We start from the raw sequence: 23,208 nt of genomic DNA on the forward strand, positions 1-23,208 counted from the left end.
ATCTGAAACTTTAGCATCATCCTGTAGATTCATTTGCCAATGTCTTCAGGGTGGCACTATTTTTAGTATCCAAAATGCATTATATTTTAGTATATGAATAAAATAAAGATGGAAAAGACACGAAAAATAGTTTTTCCTAAGTGGAGAAAAGTACTTGAAATGTAGATTTCAGCCATATATGACCTTGTGGACATTCTTCTTATGCAAATGGGTGCAGTCTTCCAGCAAGCTCACATGAAATGACTCAGTTTTCTGGGCAGCAACACAGAGAGTCTCGGACAACATATTAAGTCATCCAAAGGATGCGCTTGATCCAAGGTCACTGACTCATCTAAGTTTGCATCTGCCAGGTCTTATCCATCCAGCTTAAATAGTCAGCAACTGTGGCTTGATAATAGAAGAGTTAAACAAGCCTTAAAAAACCCCAGGTTCCAGAAGAATTATTGTGTACTCACAATACAAATGGAAACAGCACATATCTTCACTTACGAGGTTTTATTCAAAATCCTCTTTTTGTGACAAAATCCATCTCTGGCTCCTGAAGCAATTAAATTCACATATAAAAATATGTAAATATGTAATTTTTTTTTAATAAATGTTTCATTCCGTATGTTCTGTATATCAAATAAACCTTGGGATAAATTAAAATATGTTCAGTTTTGAGTCTAGGTCCCTGTATTTTGCCAAACAATTCATTTAACACCACTGATAAACTGAAGACTTTATTCAGTACTCTGTGAATATGCTAAATTACTTTAAACAATAACTAATAATTGCTTGTTTGATAAATATCATAGCAATAATACTCTGGACAGAGCCTGCTTTCCCTCTAAACATAACAAAATACATAATCAAAATACATAATTCTGGAGTATTTCCTGCTCTAATGCAGCTTACTAATACTCTCTAAATAACAAAAAAAAAAAAAAAAAAAAAAAAAAAGACACTTCTTTTAGTCATATCCTCTAATAATTATGTTTTCTTACAAGTATTTCATTCCTGATATGGCTTCTTTTTGTTCAGCGTACCTTGCAGCTTAGCAAAAGCACAAAACTAGTGAAGAGAACCAAATACCCTAAGTATCCTTTAATCACTGAAAGAGACCAGTTTGCATTGTCAATAGAATAGTGCAGGACCCACACTGAGAAGGGTATTTAGCTACAGTAAGGTTTATAGATTAGACTTTGGATACAAAAATTCTTTTTTTTTCCTCAGGAATTTGTTTGTAAAAGCTGACTAAATGGAATTAAACTCTGTTGGACAGCTGCTGAACATATCTTAAATGCAAATCTATATTCCATCCTTAAGATACAAATATATCTTCCTGATGTCCTGTTAACTGTGATCCATAGGCATCTTACAAAATTATTACATACTCATGTAAATAGCTTTTTTTTTTTTTTGAATTAAGTTGAAAGGCTTTAACCCCTTTCATGTTTTCAGATACAATTGTTACTTTACTCATAATCTCATTTGAATTACATTGGTGTTAAATCCTATGTGGGACTGCAACTCATGGATTAGAGGGCTACTGAAAGCCATTAATTGCCGTCCTTAAACATCTTTTGAATTATGGATGAATGACATTTTGGATTCTGCTGTATGAAATTTAAAACACTGATAACTATTTAAGTATTAATGACTTGTTTGGTCTTTACCAGTCACGTAATGACTGACTAGAGGAGTTAAACACCCTTAAATCTCAAAGAGATTAATGATTCAATGGCAATATCTGATGATGAGAAAACCATGACTGCCCCTGTTTTATCATTACACCTGGAGAAAAAGGTTGCTTTCCTGAAAAAGCTTCTTGGTACTCAATACCATGAATTTCAGAAGTTAGACTGAAATTGAGTAAAGAAGAGCCAAAAGCAAGGATGCAAAAATAATTTCCATGTAAAAGTAAGGAAAATATTTATCTGGTCATCTCATTCCAATGAGACATTACTTCTACTCTGCAGTATTTATTCATGCTGCGACCAAGTGTTTTTAATTGTCTCAAGCAACAATTCTTCAGCCTTTTTCCTTAAGAAACAATTTCACAGGCTGGTAGTTCTCAGTGTCAGGAAGATTTTCTTGTTATTTAACTTAAACATTCCTTTCCTAATTCCATCTCATTACTTCTTTACCTACCTTAGGCAATATACTAATTGACTCTTCTCTGTCCTTGGTGTTTATATCCTTCAAATATTTGAGGAGGACACATTAATTAAGCTTCAAAACATTCTTAAGACCATTCCTCTGCACTAACCACTCTTCTATACTCATAATTGTGTACTTAGAGTTTACAGGGTAAGTATCTAAGAGAGACCAAACAGACCTTGATTCCTCAGAGCATGCTATATAAAATGTTAGCCCTTCTGTATCAGGCAATGTGAAGGTTTTAGCCACAGCTTAGCTATTTAGAATGTACTATAACAAGAAAGAAAATGTTGGCTTAAAACCTGAAATGTTCTTTTCCCAGGTGTACATGGAGCTTTTAGGGTCCCTGGGAATTAATTCCTGATCTGAAGAACTTGCCCATGCTGAGATAAAAGTATGATAAAACCAAAACATACAGTAGTAATTTTCAAAGTTAATGTGAGAGTTTATAGCCCCCATCCCAAATGGTGTGATTGGGTGACTGGCAATAAAAGGTCAAAAATGACCCAGAAAATGAAGGGGTTATTGAGAAAAGTTCCTGCAGGATAGAGAAATCAAACACAGAAACATAAGCACTAGGAAGAATTACAAAATAAAAAGCTCTAAAAGCAAAACAAATGCATGCATCAGTGGGGAATAACACCAAAAAAAAGAACACTGCCTAACTAGATGACTAACAAAATCATAAAAGATCAAGGAAAAGGCATGTGTGATATGTACAGTTTAAGAACACAGAATATAAAGAGGTTAAAGAAGACTTTAATCTAGCTTATAAAGAAGACTGGATAAAAGTTTAAGAATGTATACAGAACTAATTAGGGAAATGATAACTGATCATTCCCAAAATAATACTGAAATAACAAAATATTATTTAAATACAAAACCAAAAAGCTTCTCCTCCTATAGGGAGATTACTCTGTTTACTATAAAGAAACAATATAATATAGTTTTATGAGTGTTCTCAGATGGTGAACACAAATATCAGAACAATAGTTATTGTGAAGAACACATAAAACATAATTATAGTTTTGGGAGTGCAAACTTAACAAACTGATTACATAATGGTCAGTGTCAGCCCTGATATATTCTGCATAGATGACTCTACCAATGAACAGAAGAAAATGAAAGACTGGATAAAATGTATAGGTGTGGGAGAGTATAAAATTCTAGTTGTTAAACTTTAAATGTTATCTTTGAAGATGACAGAAATGGATAGGTGTAATCAAGTTCATTTTCTTGAACATGGTCTTGTGCAACTTGTGCATCTCTACTAATGTGTCCAGTATAAAGAAAGGAAAATAAATAAAACATTAAAAATGAAAACTTGATTAAAAGACCACCCGAGTAGATAACTGACAGGTAGAAGCAAACACATGACAAAATTTGCTGCCTGCCATTAACTCAGCTAAAATCTGGAATTTCTTACTACTCCAAAATTGCTTTTGCAGTTTATAGATTTTTTTTGTTGCTTAATACGATCTGTGCAGACATGCTGAGTAAGTAAAAAGAAGACTTGTCATTCTTTGTCTTGAGTAAAGCAAAGTGGGTTATAGAGACAAATTCAATGCTTTGCTGAATAAATTTGTGTTTGAGTATAAGGGACTGACTCACACTTTTTTTTTTTGCCTTTTTTTGAGGGGGGGGCTGTCCTCATGCTACTTCAAACATTGTTAATAACTTCCGACTATCTCTGTGAACTGCAGTGCTACCAACTACGACTAAATTACATCAATAAAGAAAAAGGTGGGCATGAATGTACGAAAACCATGTGTTTCTTCCAGAAAGAAGAAAGTTTTTAAGCTTTATATCATTAACAAGTTGTTCTAGCAAACAAGTAATTGGTTCATCTTCCTGCAGATGACTTCTGAATCCCAGGAGTGGACAAAGAGCAAATAGAAGACACCTCTCTTTTCTTCTCTCTCTATAATATAGAAAGAAAATTAAAAATCAACAGCTGTAGCAGGGGCAGGAGGCTGAAACAGAAATTTTGCAGATGAACTAGGAAAACTTATTAAGCATAAGAGCATGGCACCTTTAGCAGTAGACGTGGATATTATTATATTTTCTGTGATTTTAACTTTTCCTTTTTTTTTTTTTGGAAAACCAAATCTTGTTCCAGACTAGTAATCTATAGCAATGGGTTAAGAAGAGGAGAGTCAAATTTGCTGAGATGTAGAAAAAGTAAAGGTGTGACAAACTGAAAAGGGAGGATTGCGCTGGCAGCCTGTGATATAGTAAAATGAAATCCATGTCCACTTATGCCCAGACAATACAGATCTGAACTTCAAGATGTTGATATGCACAGACCCTCTGAAGACCTCAGAAAGCAAGCCCAACAATGGACAAATATATCCAAAGGACAAATATATACTTAAGGAAAATTTATTGGAAAATATTTAACCAAAGTTTAGAAGTTCTAAATATTAAACCAATATATTTTAAATGTGCTGCAGATGATATTCATTTTGTTAAAGGAAAACAAAGATCCTCTTCAAAAACTTAGACTGCACTAGTGTTTTGTCAGTGAATGTCATTATTGATGAGAGTGAATAAAATTTGTGATCAACTGTAAAAGCAAATTTTTGTGGGAATTTGTAAAATCAAAATATTTGGTAGATTTAGGCTATTTGACACTACTGGGACAGTATATCTAGTCATGCACGTCTACATGACAACAGACTTTTTTCAAAGAAGTTGCTTAGATGGTTATTTATTCTATGTCAAGAGAAGATAAGAATGGTTACAGCAGATGGGGTGCCCTTTCTTAACACACTTCTAAGTGTCTATTGTTTGATAAATTCTACCTATAATTACTTATAAAAAAAGATTCTCATAACATTCTTATTCCCAGTAGTTATTTCATGAGAAAGACTATTCAAACTGACTACTAAAATTCAAATTGGAATTTGCTGCAGAATACTGTTTCTTTTGAACAAGATGAACTTCATTCAGTGAAAGGAAGAGAGAAGCATGTGCTAAAGCTGAGCATAAGTCACATATTGTTCATACACAGCTCAATAAGATCCCTACAGTAATTACAAGCATCTACAGAATCTGTCTATCGGCCTATTTCTTTTCGTGTTTTGCTGTAATAACATTAGACCATGCTGCAACTAAATGTCTGCCTGTTTTTAAAAAAGGAAAAACCAAAAATCCTTTGAATTCAATTGGTGGATGTTTTGGGCTACAGACAAGAAAAGGCAGCAGAGTATATTGATAAAAGCAAAGCATGATACATAGCATTCCCTATGAATGCTGTGTGTATGAGCTGCAGGCACTGACCACTGGATGGTGTTACCTTGTCATGTTTTATACTTGCTTTAGACAATTCTGTTTTCCCTGTTAAATGATTTGTATATGGAATATATATTATTTCTTCTTTCTTGTTGCTTCTTCCAGATTTTATATCCACAACTCAATTAGAAAACATCGCAATTGTTATAGTCTAATTAACTTTCTTAATTGCACAATCACTATACCACCAGGCTTTCAAATGGTAAAAGTTACTTTTCAGCTTTAACAATACGAATAAGCACTGAATAAACTAATGTTCTGATAAGCATCATTCTTTCTCTACTGAACGTTTGGTTAACGCATCTTCATCAAAAAGTGATTCATCAAAAAGCCTCTCTTTCTCTGTGCATGATGGTCAAGACACTGAACTTTTCTCCAGAGCACCCGTGAGGTTACGAATGGCAGGTATTTACCTATCTTTTGGTATGACCCAAGAGGTATTAATGCTGACCTTTCTCTTCTTCCTGAAGTTGATCCTCGTCCCTTTCTACCTGCTAGTTTCTTCCATCTGAAAGAAAAGCTTGAAGGCCTGATCGCCAGTTAAGACTGAAAGAATAAAATTGGTCCTCTTTCTCAGAGAATAAATCACTAGAGCTTAAGTGAAAAGTATATGCACACACGTGAGGGCAGATTTCATGGTATCTAGTCATTGATCACATCTTTCTTGCAATTCTGATTCAGTCTTACTTTGCTTCCTATTTACTTTTCTTCTTCCATGTACCTTTTTAAGTACATTATTGTCTGTTGATGTCATACAGGCAGATGCTGGGGGAAAATACATTTCTATACTTTATGTTACAAAAGCTAAAATAACCTAACATAAACGAGGAACTGTTATCCATGGTTTACTGCCATTCATAATCTGTGCAAGCTGCATTTTAATAAATGATCAGTTCCTACTGAGTTCTTAATTCAGACAGAAGTCTTCCATTCAATTAAACCTTGTGTTCTGAGGGGATTATTATTCTGCATATAAATCCTTTAATTCATGATAACTGCTACAGTCGAGTATTAAATGATATATATCGCCGTGCCTCTGTCAAAACAAAGTACGGAGGGTTTCTTTCTTTGCTTTGCTGAGCTGAAAATGACACAATAAAATCTTAGAGAAATATTTTTGAGGAAAAGTTAGCTTGACTTACAAAAGACAAGATTTATATTACTGAATTGAATCAAGAAGGTTCATATTTACTACAATTCCTGCTTATTAATTCAGACCTCGTTGCTCCTTCTTCAATTTTTTTTCCTGAATGTTTCAGAAATCCAAGTAAATGAAAGGACCAAGGAAAGAACAGCTGTGCAAAGATTCTCTTCGTCCTTCAGGCATCAAAACCTGTGAAGAGAGAGGGCAATGTGTGGTTGCAGGATAAATGAAACAAATGAAAAAAATATGGAGAAATTTAGGTATAGTGCATACAGTACATTTTCATAAGTAATGTTCACGGGACTAATAGAAACATGGAAATAAAAGCTTGTTTGCTGATGATGATCAGAGAGGAGCTTTTTATTTTTTTCTGGAAAGTAATAGGGGCACAAAAGGCCTATGCAAAAACATATGTCCTAATGCAAAATCTTCTGAGTACTATCAACCATATATATTTCTGTACAATCTTGGAAAGTATGACTTGGAAATATGATTTAGTCATCCTCCCTTGCAGGTCATAAACCTAACATCTTTACGGAGTACTACACATATTGCTAATTTTTCCATGCATGTAACTGCAAACAGCTGATACCTATAAAAGAACAGAGAAAAGAAATGGAGTAAGCATTTCCTGTGCATATACATTCACCTGAACATCAGCAGAATCACTTCTGTGAGTTTGAAGATTATATTTTTATTATGTTTATTATAAAGTACTATTCACTTTCTTCTTTCTAATAAAGAAGAAAGTACCATGACCAAAAAAAGGCCCCTCCAAAAAGACCAAAAAAAGAGATGAGGAAAATAGAGGAGAATAGATTACGGAAAGCTTTAATTTTAACTCTTAGAAAGATATTTTTCCACTTGAATGTGGAGTCATTAAAACCGATCGAGTAACATACTGCCAGGCTTTGCTTTCTTGTCCCTCACATGCGATCCGTTGTACCACAGACTCCGTACCACACCTCGGAGAAGTGGTGCAGGCATTTCAGGTGGAAGATGTGACAGGCAGATTGCACACCCTAATTTACAGTCTGAGCTATCATGGAAAAGATATACTGGCCCACATACAGGATTTACAGCTGACATGCAACAAAAGCTCAACAGTACTATTTCTTTTTGTCAGAGATCATAAATATTTGAAATAACAGAAACCTCAAAAACATTTTACATATGAATATTTCCCTTAAATATCTCCTACTGGTTCCATGAAGCAAGCCAGATAGAAATGTGTAGAAATGTGTTCTTTTTTCCTATTTTTTTTTCCTTTTTTTTTCTATTTTCCCTAAGCTCCATGTCAGCCTTTTTTCTGATTACCTGACTGGCATAATACTGCTCAAATTCTATAGAAAAACTTGCATTACATAGGACTGCTACTCTCTCCAGAGCTATATTAAGAAACTTCCTTCCCCAAGTTTGGTTTTTGAGCACTTATAGACCATTCATAAAGATCTAAATACTTTTGCTTGATGCTTTGACATCTTGGCATTAAAATGGACAATCTTAATGCCAAAATTTTACACAATTTTCTCTGGTACACTGTAATTATTTTTGCCTTTGCTCTGGGCCAATATTTGCTTTACAATATGCCCATTCCCTTTAAACTACCACCAACAAATGGAGGGCCATCAATCAAACCTCTGATTTGAAATAATGGAACCTGTGTATTTAAGAGGAAGACTTCAGTTGCTGATTTAAGAAATATAATTCTCTGCACTGCACTGAGATCTCCAACCACAGTATAATTTAACTGATAGGTTGATGCGATAGGTTGATGCTATCTTTCTTTACTTTTTCTCTTGCATCCTATAAACTGCTAAATGTTATAAAGTAAATATGTTCAGAGCTATTGCAGTACTTGTGTTTGAAAATGCAATTTCCTCTTAATGTTTAAAGATTACTTTGCGGTTGTTTCTTTTAATCGAAACAATACATTTTAATGTTACAAAGCTGCCACTAGTTTATTAAAAAAGGTAATTTTAGCCTGTAACATGGAACAGCTACTGTGTGTGCCATGATTCTTCTGGAATATACAAGGAGAAACACTCAGTAGCAGGAGAAAATAGGAGGTGTAAGTGACATTGTGCTTATGATGTTTACAGATTGTACGATTTGTTTGGATGTTTGGAAACATAGCACAAAGCTGTTAGGTTTTTATGGTCCCCATTTTTGTGATTATTAGATCATTATGTTCAGCGTAAACCAATTTAAGTTTGTATTAGCAAGAATTGGTGCTCGCCTCTCACCTCTGACCCCGAGGTTAATGAGAAGTTCCTCTGCGTAATTGCTATATCTTAAGATGCCACTGTGCTGTGTAATCTTTATCTCTGTAAAATGACATTTAAAGTTTGTTTTACATGAAGTAGAAGAACATTATTTCTGCAGTGAGCAATAATTATCTGCCTCCTAGCTGCAAATGCACACTGTGGATAAATTGTGTTCATCTGGTAGCCTTTGTTTGTAAGACAAGTTAATTAAAAGAGGAATGTTGAAAAATATGTCTGCCCACTGAGTGCTGATAGAGTAATATTATTACTTTACAAGAAAACATTTTGAACAGAAAGAAAAAAAAGAAACCCCCTTTTTAGTTTTGCTGCTAAGATAGGGATAAAAATGTAGTAAACATAATCCTTTTGCATTGTGATCGTCATAAAAAATGCAGCAATGAAAGGATATATCTATTCCAATTGAAAAAAAAAATGGCTAAAACTTCATGTACTCAGTGGTACTTATACTTGTTAATACAGGCATGAAGTACAGCCCCTGACTAATACATTTTTCACCTTGCAATTTTCTGTGTATGAGAGTGAATTACACACTGGGTTATATATGTGTGTTCTTCCACTCCTGCTTTAATTAAATCAGCTATAAAAAAGATATTGCAGCCACCCCATGAATATTTTACATTGAGAAAAGTTCTTTTTCAATATTTATTTGCCCTGATAACATTCACTGTGTGACAAAGATGTTTGCAAACATCGTCTGGGACCTGTTGCCCTTGCTCTGCTGCAGAAAGTCCCTGCATTGGGAGAAGGGCCTCGCCCGGCCCTGTGCTCCCCCTTTGTTTTACAACATACAGACATACAGACATACAGGCATACTTTACAACATACAAAGCAAGTATCAGCTATATATTAGTTCTTCAGGGACAAAAGTTAGATTGAGGATTTTATTTGGCAGGTTTCTTTTCATCGATTTCTGTGTAGATACAGTCCATGTAGATACAGTCCACAATTCTAACAGAAACTGTAGCTTGCATTCAGTTTTACCTTATTCTTAAAAAAAAAAAAAAAACCATAGAGAATAACTCATTTTTCACTAACATTGAAATGATCAAGAAGATAATTTTTAAGAGCAAGACCTTTCATCAAACTGGTCTCACGCTTATTCTAATTCTGCACACAGGCTGACAACAGCGTATTTAAGAAAAAACTTTGGGGGCTTTTTTTTCCTGTGTATGCATAATTGTGAAATTGTTTCAAAACCTCTCTTTTTAGTCTGCAACACTTTGATAATTTTTTTTTCTGTTATGGATATCTATGGATATTGTTTGTCCATATCCTTTTTTTGCACAATTTTCCTTTTCAAAGAAAGATCTTACAGCATGGATACATAACTGATGCAAGTAGCAATTAGTTTGTGTAGTATTTATTTATTTTGTGATTCATGGTAATGAATCAAACACGATTGATCTGTAACTCTATATTTACTTAAAATCTAGTACTGTTTTGCCTAAGATGTATTCTTTTACATTTCTGTTAAAAAAAAACTTTGCAATAAACACATTTTCTGGTGAAATGTGTTTTTATAAGTTGTTAAGAGGATTCTTTTACTCTATAATAAGTTAACCTTTGTATGCATTTCTTCCTACTAGGAAGAAGAAAGTTACAAATAAATTCTCATGGTAAGAATATCCATAACTGCTTAGAGAATAGATGGCAACATTCATATATACATGTTTTAGGAGGTCAAGTATATTATAAGTGGTGTGTCAGGAAGAAGGATGCATATAATAGGATTGAATATAGTGTGGATGGGAAGCAAGCTGCAAATTACAAACACTTTGCTTATACAGAAAAATAAATCTAGAGTATTATTGTAAATGTAGTTTACAATGACGGTTTAAGAATCCAATATAACACTCTTTTAGTCCAACAGAATGCTTAGGACTTGATTTTTTTTTTTTTTTCTGAGTTTCTCAAGATGCATATGTCAAAGATGGAAGTAGTTCCCTAAAGATATTTTCTACATCAACAGTTTTTTCAGGTTCTTTAACCATCCTTTTACAAGCCCAGGTATAATTAAAATAATCATTCCAATTCACCTCTGTTTCAGCCTTAAGTGCAAAAAAATGCCTGACCATTTATTAGACTGAGCAGCTTCTATCTATTTTGCTGAATTGTAGATGCACTGCATCACCAAACATTATTAAAGTTGCTGAGGCATTAGGGTATGCATTAAATCCTTGATTGCCTAAGAGGTGCTGCACTGTGCATTTCCTAACCAAGGTCCTCGAAACAGGAAATTGTACATCACAGGCTTCCAATTTAAAATTATGTAGAGAACTGTAATATCTTATATGCTTGGTAAAACCCCTGCTTTTCTACAAACCACTTTGGAAGCCACACATCTCATGTAGGCACTCAAGGCACCCTAGGAAGCCTGAGGGGCTTTTGCTGGAAAGATCTGAACATATTTGGAAACACATATAGAAAAAAATGCATAAAAGTTATTTACAAATATCTTTAGTAGGGGGGATTTTGCATTTGGACAAAAATGCACTTGTACTTTCGAAACACCAGAAGGCATACTAATCGTTATCCCTGGCAACACCTGTTCAGATGATAATTGCCTTAACACTGCTGACTATTTACTGAAGTGCAAATACAGCATTACCCTTGAATAAAGGAGTTTTTCTTCAGGAAAACCAATTTTCACATCTCAGTTTATGTCCTATTTTTTTTTAATTGCAGGGTGATGCAGTACATCTGAGATTCATCAGAAGGCAATATAGAAGTCTGGATCAGGGTTAAGTTTAAATGAGGGTTTGAGATTTAGAGTCAAAAGTTTTAGTTTAAAGTCCTATTTGATAATAAAGAAACTCTTTCCTCCATATGAATGATCTCTTCATATTAAGTTTCCTTCATTTTAGTTTGAAGATTATCGGACTTTGGAGGTATTTGAATGCAACACAACATAAAAATACATGCACTCATATGTAATTCAGGAAAACCTTACATAAATGCAAAGGGCAGCTAAAGAGATCTATAAAGCTAAAGGGTTTACTATAAAGTAAAACATACACTTATGGCAAATTATAGATGAAGATCAGCAACATTTGTGTTTCTCAAAAAAAATAATAGGAATGCACCCGTACTCTAGGCAATGCCTCTGAAATGTGTAACTGTCCCTAGAAATAATGATGTCCCAATGCAAAGCTCTGAATTTTACCATGGGAGTCAGAAATTCCCATCAATTTCTCTCCTGAGAATCTACATTTTCTCTCCTTAAGTAAGCATACAGAGAATGGCTTAGTCTCTGAGAATGGCTTATAAAGTATTTTTATTGTGTATAATACTGGGACCTCAGCTGATTCCCTCAAGTGACCTTCACTGTGGCAGAACAGCTGCCATGAGATATTTTGCAGAAACAGTGCAATCAGAGTATAACAGCTGAGCATGATGCTAGGCTTGCTATTAGACAGATTTTTTTAATAATGAGGATATATTTTATTAAATTAACCACAAAAAGTTCAAAAGGTGAATAATTGTACAAGTTTTCATGATATTCTGAGAATCTATACAACTGCCAAATTCGAGCCCAATAATTCCACTTATTTTTAAAGACGCTATAGACCATATCAAAAGTATTCCTTCATCTTCAATGATGATATTCTTGTGCAAGAAAGTAGCAGAAAACCTTGTGAACAAAAGAAAAGCAAAGAGACAAAGGGAAAAAATCTCCATACAATTAAAAAGTAAATTCAAAGTCCCCACCTCATTGTTAGTAGGAAAAAAGTAGTGGTTTTCACATTGTTAGTCCAGTTCAATATGCACAAAGTAACCTCACTTAAGCAAAATATTGCCTTTGGTAGCCTCCAGCTGGCAGTACTAGTGTAACAAGCCTAGTCTTCCTGAAGAAGAAGGCGAAATCTAGGAATAATTCTTACGTACAGTAGTCGATGATCTGAAAATCAAACAAATCTTGGCCACACTTTCTAAAGCTTATCCATCTGCAAGGAAAACACTAGCTATGATGAGTTTCAATCATAGCTCAATTACAGTAGATATCAAGAAAAGGCAGGTAAGGGCTTAAAAACAAATACATCAACTTCAGGCATAGTTTCAAGGAGTCAATTGAGGCCTCTGACAAGCAATTACAAGTCCACATAGATATTCAAAATCAAATAAAACAGACTCAGCGACAGATAACAAAGGCTTAGCTATCTATGCAGCAGCTAATTTGCCAGATGTATCCCAAAATAAGATAATCTTCAGCTTGCACACAAGAAATAGATGAAACTGCTAAACCATGCACGTTGAAATACAGAGGCAGCAGAAAATGAAATTTGCCAAAATGGTATTGGAAGTTCAGTGAATTAAAAGATACCGAAACATCTAAAGAACTTAGAAGGAAAGGGAATGTAGATACAGACATATGGACAATTGTCCTTCAACAAAGGCATCAACTAGCAATGAATTCTCCCTTGAGAGAAGTGGAAGATTGATAGTTCACAGTAAATTGCAATAACACATTGTGCCTGCACTACAGTGCCTAAATACAAGCCATAATCCTGCAGCACAGAGGAAACAAAACCCCAAACAAAACCTGCATGCTTTCTTTTTCTCTTTAGCTGCTTTTCAGTGTACTGTTTTGCTGACATAAACCATTGATAGCACAAGAGTAGCAGCCTGACTGGGTACAGTAAACTCCTCAGTCATGTTGTGCAGGGCAATTGGATTATTGTTCACCGGGAACTAAATTAACACTTATTTCTTTGCTGCAAAGGTTTTCTTCTCCAGAGAAATTGAATTTAACTTTGAGATAGCTGAACAAGGTAAGTGAACTACTGTTGTACTACAGGTAAGTTGATAGGAAAAAAAATCCAGGCAGCCTTCATTTCATGTGTTTCACTCATAGCTGAATTGAATTTATTCACTAAATTCATGAATCTTCTGTGTTTTTACAATCATATGTTTATGTAGACAAAGGTTGGGCGTGATCAGCTGCTGTAAATTTTGTATTCCTGTGTAAAAAAATGCTCTAAGTAGGTTATGATATTTGTATTTCATATATATTTATTTTCCACTGTCATCTTTGGCTCAACAAATACAAATCGCCATCTGTATGTAAAATCCATGACAGACTACAGATACAGACACAGATCTACATGATAATCTTCTTTCCTCCCTTGACTAGAAGGACATAGGTAAAATTCTTCCATCAAGTGCTTGTTTCACTTTCATGGTACCGTTTCCAGCATCTAGACTGCATGCAGGTATGAATCCCAGCTGATAGTAGGTGCAGGAGCAGCAAGGTAGAACCACAGGTAGAAAAGCAGCCAAAATTGTGTTGCTTTTTCTCTCACGGACACTTTTTCCAAGAGCCAAGGGGTCAAGGCCAAAGCAGGGGAGCAGCTGCTCCCATCACAGCAATGGAAAGAAAACAGACAAAATATAAATCAAAGCCTTTTCCATTAAAATCATAACTGTGTGGTATGTTTTCCCCTCAAAGTCTCTGTGTCATTAAGAGATAACCTTTATCTAATGCAGTACTACTCAAAATAACTTTTGAGCACTTGAGAACTACTTGAAGCTCTCATCACTTTTTCACATTTTTAGAGTAAAAGAAAAAAAAGAAAAAGCAGTTTCTATCCAGATGAATGATAGGTAAACTGTTACTGGGAATACTAATCCATTTCCAATGATAGCTCCAGTCCCCCCCCCCAAAATAACCACTTTAATATAAATGAGCTGACTCCTAGTATGTAAACATGGTATCAGACTGCGCATTATAAATCTGTTCTACAAAGCCAGTTGTGAAGTGAATCAGACTTTCCTGAAGGAAAATATTCCTCCTGTTCATGGACATATGAACAGTTAGGAGCCTATGCAACTTTCCTTGAAATGAAATAAGGATTTGGAAATTAAATTGCTCTCAATACTATTTGCAAGTTGATCTCTGAATATTTCAGAATAAGCAAGGGGAATTGTGCTAAACCATCGTGCTTTTTCTCCCTCTTTATATGAAAAAATATGCTTTTTGTTTGAGGTTATAATGAAACAATATATTATCCTGTAACAAATATTAGGAAGTGAAGGAAGGGAGGGGAGAAAAGATGGGAAGCAGGAATTCTAAGTCTTATCTGTGCATAATTTTATGAGATTTATTTAATTCCAACAGGCTTTATGAAACAATTCAATTTTTTCATCGCCTAGTCCACACTGATTTAACTGCAGTTTTGTTTCATATTTTTAATCTACACGTATTAACGTATAATTAGAATGGGATTTCAACTTTTGATTATAACTTCCTGATTTAAAATTCCACTTCTTCCTCTCATTTAATAGCTCTAAAGAGTAAAAATGGCACGTGACCAGACTACACTTCTCTGTGGAGATCTTTTCAGTGACACAATAAGTGATGTGCATCTCACACAGTCAAAGGAAAAGGTTGTACAAGGGCCTGCCTTCAGCAGTATAACTCCTGTTGACTACCAAGGCACCAAGGTTCCTCCCTGGTGAGAGGGCAGTGCTGGCTGATTTTTTGCAATACGTTCAAAATATTTAGGAAGACACTTCCCGGTATGGGTGGTTCCTCTCCTCATGAGGTTACAGCATCCCTGCTGAGGGGGCAACAACTCACAGCTTGGCTAATGGTAATGTTAATTTCTTAAACCACTAAGAAAACACCATAGGTATTTGCCAGTTTTCTTGAAAGACCTCAAATAAAGTTGAGAAAGAAAGGTGGAATTAAATCATTGTGTCATCCTCTCAGCCAGCTGTACCTCTCACCATCTCCTTTGGGCTTCTCCATTAACTCCACGGTGCTGGCTCAACCACGCATTGTTCTGGTCATGAATTGCTTCGGGCACGGAGATTCGGCAGACAGAGAGGCAGGCAACAAGGTTAATTTGTTCCAGATGGTCTCTGCTTTCCGAACCAATAATTCACTGAGAGGTGACTTGCATTAATAGAGAGGTGTCATGAAAGCACAGGGCATCGTTCTTTTTTCGTCAGTGCTAAAATTTTGCTGGATTATACTTGTCTTCAAACTGCAATAATTGCTTCTGGTTCCCACCTCCTTTTGCTCCAATCACTCACTGTTTCTCTGCTGTTCCCTCAGCTTTGATCCACTCATCTCTGAGCAAATCCCATTCTCTCCCTCATATTCTGAAAATAAAATCCAATACTTATAGTCAACCCTATTGTGATCCTAAATCTCAACACAATTTTACTAATGGTCTCAGTCACTGAAGTTTTTACAGTTTTGTGTCCTGAAACCTCTCTACTGTCATAGGATAAAACACAGTATTTTCAATACCTCTGTTTACTAGATTTTCCTGACAGTTATGATAATAATAATTTCTTATGATAACATGATTTTGCATGCAAAAGACTAGAAAAGTACTCATCTGTACTTTAAAAATCTTTTGCACAGAGCACTGTGACATTCCTTAATTCAGATTTGCTAACATTTTATTATGTAAACAGTTGCATTAACATCGGTGTTCTTATTTAAATATTAAGTCTTAAGCAGTATGGCTAAGGGTAGGAGAAGCTGGTCTTAATCGTACGTTCTTGAACTTTCTAAAGCTAATTCAGATGACTAATTTCTTTTGGAATTAAATCAAAATAACTTAACAGTTGGGCAATGTGTACCGTTAACTTTTTAACAGAGTAGATGCCCAATGTCAATGTTTTTCTCTCTCGCTGAATATTACGTCCAAAAATTAAACCAAGCATTAATTCGTACAAGAAGGAATTAATTTTAAAGTCAAACATATGGTCCATTTGCTTTATGTGGATGAAATAACCCACTGCATGATTAGGCACAAAGATTATATTTCTGATTGTTGGACACATGAAAATGAATCAATAAAATCCTGAACACTGTCAATACTGCATAAAGCCTAAAAAAATATTTAACAGTTCATACTCTCCTTGTCCTTCATGTGTCCTAATTTACAAGGTGAACTATTTTCAAGTGTTTGAATTACAAAATCATACTTCCCTGCTCCATCACAAACCATGCTTTTTTATATATCAATTATATATTGCCAATATAATTAAGAAGTAAATGATTTTGTTTTTAAATATTTCAAAATATTTCAGAAAATAAGCACCATTCAACTCTGGGGCACTTTTATCCTTTAAACTATTTCTTCACTACAATCACTACTTAATTATTTCTTTTGTCTTCCTATGTAATTCAGCTTCCTATGTAATTCAGCTGTGCCTGTCCAGGACAAAAAGGCATTGGGATGGAGTGCACATGTGAAGTGTATGTTTGCAAAATAGCATGCAAAAGAGAAAGTGCAGCATTTCAAACAGTTGAAGGTGTTGGATCGATAGATGCTACAGAGACACTTGATTCTTGACCATTTTTGATTTTTGTAGGTGTAAGATTAACCTTGTAGTGTATATCTATAATTGCTATAAGCATTAAATATGTATCTTTTGCTGGAACTATTAAATATGTTACTTACAATAAAACCATACTGTTCATTTCTTAAGGACTATAAACAGAAATTTTTGGTTTCTGCTTAGGACATTATAAAAGCTTGCTCAGATTCTAAGATAGTAAAGCAACAATGAGACTTTATTATTAGTTCAACAGCTAGAAGAAAAAAAACATATTTTTCACCCCACAGCATACTGAACATTTGAGCTTAAGTATCATTCTTAAAAAAGAAAAAAATACAATAAGCCAATTCAACAAAAAAAAAAAAAAAAAAAAAAAATCCCTTGTTAGGTTTATCCAAGACAAACTCTCACAAATGCATTATTTTGTCCATGGCTGTCATCTCCTGCTGCTGCCTAACTGCAGAACAAGCAGACAGAACAGAAATAAGATCCAGACATGCCATTTGTTTTACTTTTTTCTACACCAGGCTGTAGCTAAACTCACTTAGTTCCAAGGGCTTCCATTCCCTGACTCTGCAGGAATGAATGGAAGGAAGACTCCAAGCCAATCCATCCAATTCCTCCTCTCCTTGCATCTCCTTCCACAGAACAGACAAAGGTTAGTCTCCCCGGTCATTTGACACCATAGTTAGTGAATGTATTAGATAAGCAATTTTCCTTTTTTATCTTTGGACTGGAATTCAAAGTTGCAGTTTTATTTGCTTTATATCGTCTTCTGAGGAATTCAGAATTCTCTCTTACTCGTGGACTATTTTAAAGGTAAACCTAGAAGTTAGACCTGCTGAAGGCAATCTAAGGCTATTTGGCTTATAGGCACACTTGCTGCACTATCGCTCCAATTTATGCATCACCTTGCAGTAATAATAGGTTTGTGCTTCCTCCAACTGAGAATGGAGAAGCTTTTCCATCATGGGGTTCCATCAAAACAGCACTAGTCTCTCTTCCCTCCTGAGGTTGTAGAAAAGCCTTTTTATCTCCTTGAATATACACACTTCCCAAATAAGAATGTATTGCCTTAAGTACTTTTTTTTTTTTTTTTTTTTTTTTTTTTGACTTGAGATGATATTTTTGGTGTTCCCAGAATCCTGGCATTAACACTTTATTATGTGTGGTAATTGTCCCTCATGCTTTGCTTAGTCTTTTTGCAAGCGTTCTCCCCATCCATAAATTCAAAACTTAGAATCTGATATTTCAGTTGATGAGGAATAAGGTACCTCTAGCACTCTAGTGCTATATCTTTCCTGGACTTCCGTAAAATGATATTTAGAAAAAGGGTCCCCACATGTATATCATTTAGGTGGCTTAGGTATTTCAATTTTTCAGTTTGTGTGTTTCACAATCAAGGCACAATAGTAGTCTGGTATGTAAGGGCAGAAATTAAATCCCTGAACTGTGTAGGTAAATTGTGCATATATAAAGACTTCTGAATCATAGCTGATTTTGTCTAAGGAGTATAAAATAATGCTGTTACTCTTATTGCTTGAACATCATCAGTGTGATTCTCATTGTTCCTCAGAATAAAATAATTGAAGCAATTTATCCTCAAGACATATGCTATATAACTCTATCCATTATTGCTGTAGTGAAGTATAGTAAATAAGGCTTTGTGCTAGTTTCAACAGAAGAGTCCAGTATACAGGGAAATGATAAAAAAAAATATATATAATACTTTTTCTACTGAGAATAGGAATCCCATTCTGCTCAGCAGCACTTTTTGACTTATATATTTACCCTCAAAACCCAAGTACTCCTCTAAGGTCAGACTGGTTAGACCATGTAATGTACAGCAGAAGACTTGTGCAAATGTCCTTTTCTTTCACTGTATGATTTCATTGTAGTGAAAGAATTTGAACTAACATTTCAGCAATGTGGGAGTCTGCATGAGTATTTGGTCCAGCATAGGAATGCATTAACGAGGGAGTTACTTCACTAGTTTATAGCTTTCAAACCACAGCTGGAAGCTGGAACCGTACATTATCTTTTACACTCAATAAAATTCAAAAAGGACAGGAAACTGATTTTGTCATTGCTGTTATTTTAGTTCTATCTGGCCCTTTCTTAGCTCCATCAGTCCTGAATTAATGTGACCAAGGTGGTTATGGGTGAGAAGAACAAAGGAGTTTGTTGATAAAGGGGGGAGAGGTGAGCAGATCAGGAGGTGAGATGAGGTGGTAGAGCAGCAACTTGAGAAAATGGGAAAAATCATTAGGATGTGGAGACTCTGTGTGCACTCAGGGATATGGGTAGGATTGATTGGGTGAGAGGAAGAAGGTAGGACAGAAGAGGCAGTCAGAGGGTAATAGAGGGCAATAAATTGTTTCTATTTTAATGGTGTGTGAGGAGAGGAGAGGGGAGACTCAAGTGAAATAGCAATCTGGAGAATCACGTGCAGCTGTCAATATGAAGGGTTTTGTGAATGCAAAATATATTGCTTGTTATCATGGGTATTGTTATTTGAAGTATGTGCACTTTGTACAGATGGATTTTTCATACAAAAATCACTGGCATGGATAACAAATTCTATGAGCTATAAATGCAGATGTCACAGTGAAAAGTACACCAAGATGTTTTCAAAAGTGCATACATAGGTCCTGTTGAATGTATACCCTATACTAATATTAGGAATTTATCACATTAACTTGCTTCTCTAAAATTGATAGCAGAAGTGAATTAATCAGTGGACTTCGATACAGGACTCAGAGCCTTAATAGCCTCTCTGCTGTTACCTTCACTAATGGCAAGGTGACAGTAATCGGTTATTGATGTTAATCTTTGATATGAACAGCTCAGATAACATCTGTATAGGTATTGATATCAGCAGTTCCATAGGATCAAAGAGCAGAACTGCAGACAAGAATTTTTCTGCAGAAGGAATCAAATGAAAGGTGTTAGACCTGAAAAGTGATTGAAACCTCCCAACATATCAGGAAACAGAGAAGGTGAAACACACTCAGTTGTGACAGCCTGCAGTGGAGGAGCCTATATGAGAACATACTGTCACTGCTGGCCTGCAGAAAAATATGAAAAAAAGAAAAATGGAAAAGAGGACTAAAATATGGTAATTGTTTTGCTTTGTTACTATTTTAGAGCTATGTAAATGGTAGCAACTAAAGCTGAGTTACATAATGAGAAAGAAGATTTCTAGTTATGAATATCTAAAAGAGGATCACCAGTATAATTATAAATCTACTGGTTTTTGTGCATTAATTTTACTATTATTAAAGATGCTTCTATTTTGTTTCCTTTTTTGCAATCACTTATTTCTCAAACTGGCTTCTCTTCTGAAAAGTCATACTCTTGTATTTTTGATTTTGTAGCATGTTTTCTTGCCAATACAAACACAATATTATGATTTTATTTTTACTGTGAAAACAAGTGGCTGGGGAAAGATGTCTTCTCAAAAAACAAATAGTCTTGATAGTTAGCAAAAATTGTCCTGGGAAGCCAAACCAAACTTTGGAATTTGAATAACTGAACTGTAACTAAAATCCGCATCAGCAACTCAATGAAACCCCTCAATTCTGATCTGTTTTCCATAAGTAATACAGTCAGCATGTGAGGAGAGCACATTTCTGTTTGTCTACAGCAGGCAGTTTTCCTCCTGTGAAAATCACTCTGTAAGATCATTCCACCTTTCTCTCTTTCTTTTCTTTCTTTGTCCCCTCTCCTTACTGTCACTATTCAGCAAAGTGGCGGAGAAAGTCCCCTTTAGAAATAGTGATTTCAGCCAAAAGACCTGAGGGTGGATGTGGCACACAAGAAGTGCAGCTGGGATTCATTGCTTGGGCTCTTCCTATTGAAAACACATGGGCAAAGTGGATGAAGGAATGAGAAGGAGCTTGAAGAGCTGCCACTTGCAGGGGCAAAGAAAGGATAAGCAATTACAGCAGTTCACCCAGTTGGTGAGCTGCAACTCTGGCCTCCAGCACCCATCTGCTGTAGCTCCTCCAGTCTCTATGGCATCAATAACACAGGCCGAAAAGAACACCGAATTCTTAAATGTTGATGAAGGTCTGAGGGATCTCGAGACAGTCTACTGCAACCTAGCAGCCATCAAGACAGTAATAAGGAGGCAACTATAGCCTTGTCACCTCCTGGCAACCTTTCTCAGCCTTGTATTGGATTTCTGGAAGGATATAGTCCATGCAAAAAATGCCTTTCTTTGGTAGCTGACTAAACAAACATACACATGGTTAGTACCAGTATTTATGTGGTTGGTATTATATGAAAAGCCAACTGATTGATTTGTCTTTTGGATGGATATGGTCGACCCCCTGGCCTGCGTCTAGATACAGATACAGGAGATAAGGTTTTCACAGCTCTGTCTAACTAACATTTAGCATCTAGATTTCCACTTTTATATCTCCGTGAGTAATTTGATATTCAGGGATGCTAAGCAAATAATAGCCAGCAATTGCCCTGACACCAGCAGGTTGGTGGCGAACTTATATATGTAGTCTTTATGAAACTTAGCAGTGACATAAAAGAACAGATACCTTTCAGTGCTTGGTTGAAAATCTTTTGCTTAACAGAACAGAATGAGAATTATCAATAAAGGACTTCTTCACTAATACATAGTAGTTTAATTGGAAGAGAGTGGCTAGTAAATAACAGTATGTGCTTTTAAATATGTTTTTCCATAACAGATACAAGTCTCAGAAAAATTTTAAAATAAGTTGATTCATCCTTCAACTTCACGGAGGATTGTTTCTGCTTGTATGTATTGGATGCTTCTTATTTTCATTTCTGAGTTACACACTAGCCTAGCAATTCTTGAAATGCATGAATAACATTTTATCACCTCTGTTAAGATATCTCCTCAAGCCTTGTAGTTCTTATATTTAAGAATGAAAACAATCCACACATTTACATCCCAACCCTCAGGTGCCAAATCCTCCTAGCTGTGTCTTGGGGCATATATGAAAATTTATCATCACTGCAGCTCTGGCCATAGCTCTTGCATTGTATGAAGCAGCACTGTCTAGTACAAGAGTAGGCTTTGTGAAGACAAGTAGACTTCCAATCATCCACGGGATGTTAGCATAATAATAAGAACAGTAAGATATGTACTTATTGTTGGCAGATGTTTAAATTCAGATACATCTTTTTTTCCCCTTTTAAAAGAAACTATGTAATTCTGTTACAGCAGAAAGTTACAAAATCAGGGTCCCATCCTCCAATGTATTGACAGGTCTAATTTGCAAATAGTATATCAATTCTTGACATAGAGAGAAGAGATATTAAAAATAAAAAGAATATAAACAAGTTAAAAGTCTCCAAAAACAACAAATACAAAGAATGAAGTTCAAATACAGTTCTCTGATCTGAGACAGAATTCACAGATGGAAATCTATGTTAAAAAAACTTCCAGTCCTTTATCCAATACCCTTCAATTGGCTGCAATAAAATGAATCCTATTGTACTAGCAGTGTAATTAAAAAGGGCTAAATGTAAACATGCTTATTATTTTGCCTGACAAACATTTCCACTGATTATTATGCCATCATCAACCAATCAGTTTTGTTTCCAAAACTTGATTTATATTATGTGTTTATTGGACTTTCCATTATATTCTCCAAATGCTGTCTATTAAACATTACTTAGCTATTTTTCAGTCATAAGTCATAATTGAGCTTTATATCTTTTGGAAGGAAATAATGTTTGTAACACCTACTTGGCATACAGCCATCTGCAGTAATGAAATAGTGAGCAGGTACTGTGCTGTCAATTTAACAAAAGCGTCAGAAAAGCCTCCTATATGTTTACTTTGGTTTTACTGGTTTGTACAAATATGTCATTTTTTTTTTCTGATAGAAAAATAAATTACTGCCTTTAACTGCTTCCTACAAATTTGAAGAAAATCATGGTCTACTTTCTAGTTTTCTGTCTTGTAGGAGTCTCTCCTGTTCATATAACTCATTTTGCTATCTTACCTTTCGTGTTGCTTTCCCACATGTGACAAGATGATCAAATGGCTTGGAA

This window comes from Nothoprocta perdicaria, unplaced genomic scaffold, assembly GCF_003342845.1.
Source record: "Nothoprocta perdicaria isolate Ctin4 unplaced genomic scaffold, notPer1 scaffold_35, whole genome shotgun sequence".
Lineage (NCBI taxonomy): Eukaryota > Metazoa > Chordata > Aves > Tinamiformes > Tinamidae > Nothoprocta > Nothoprocta perdicaria.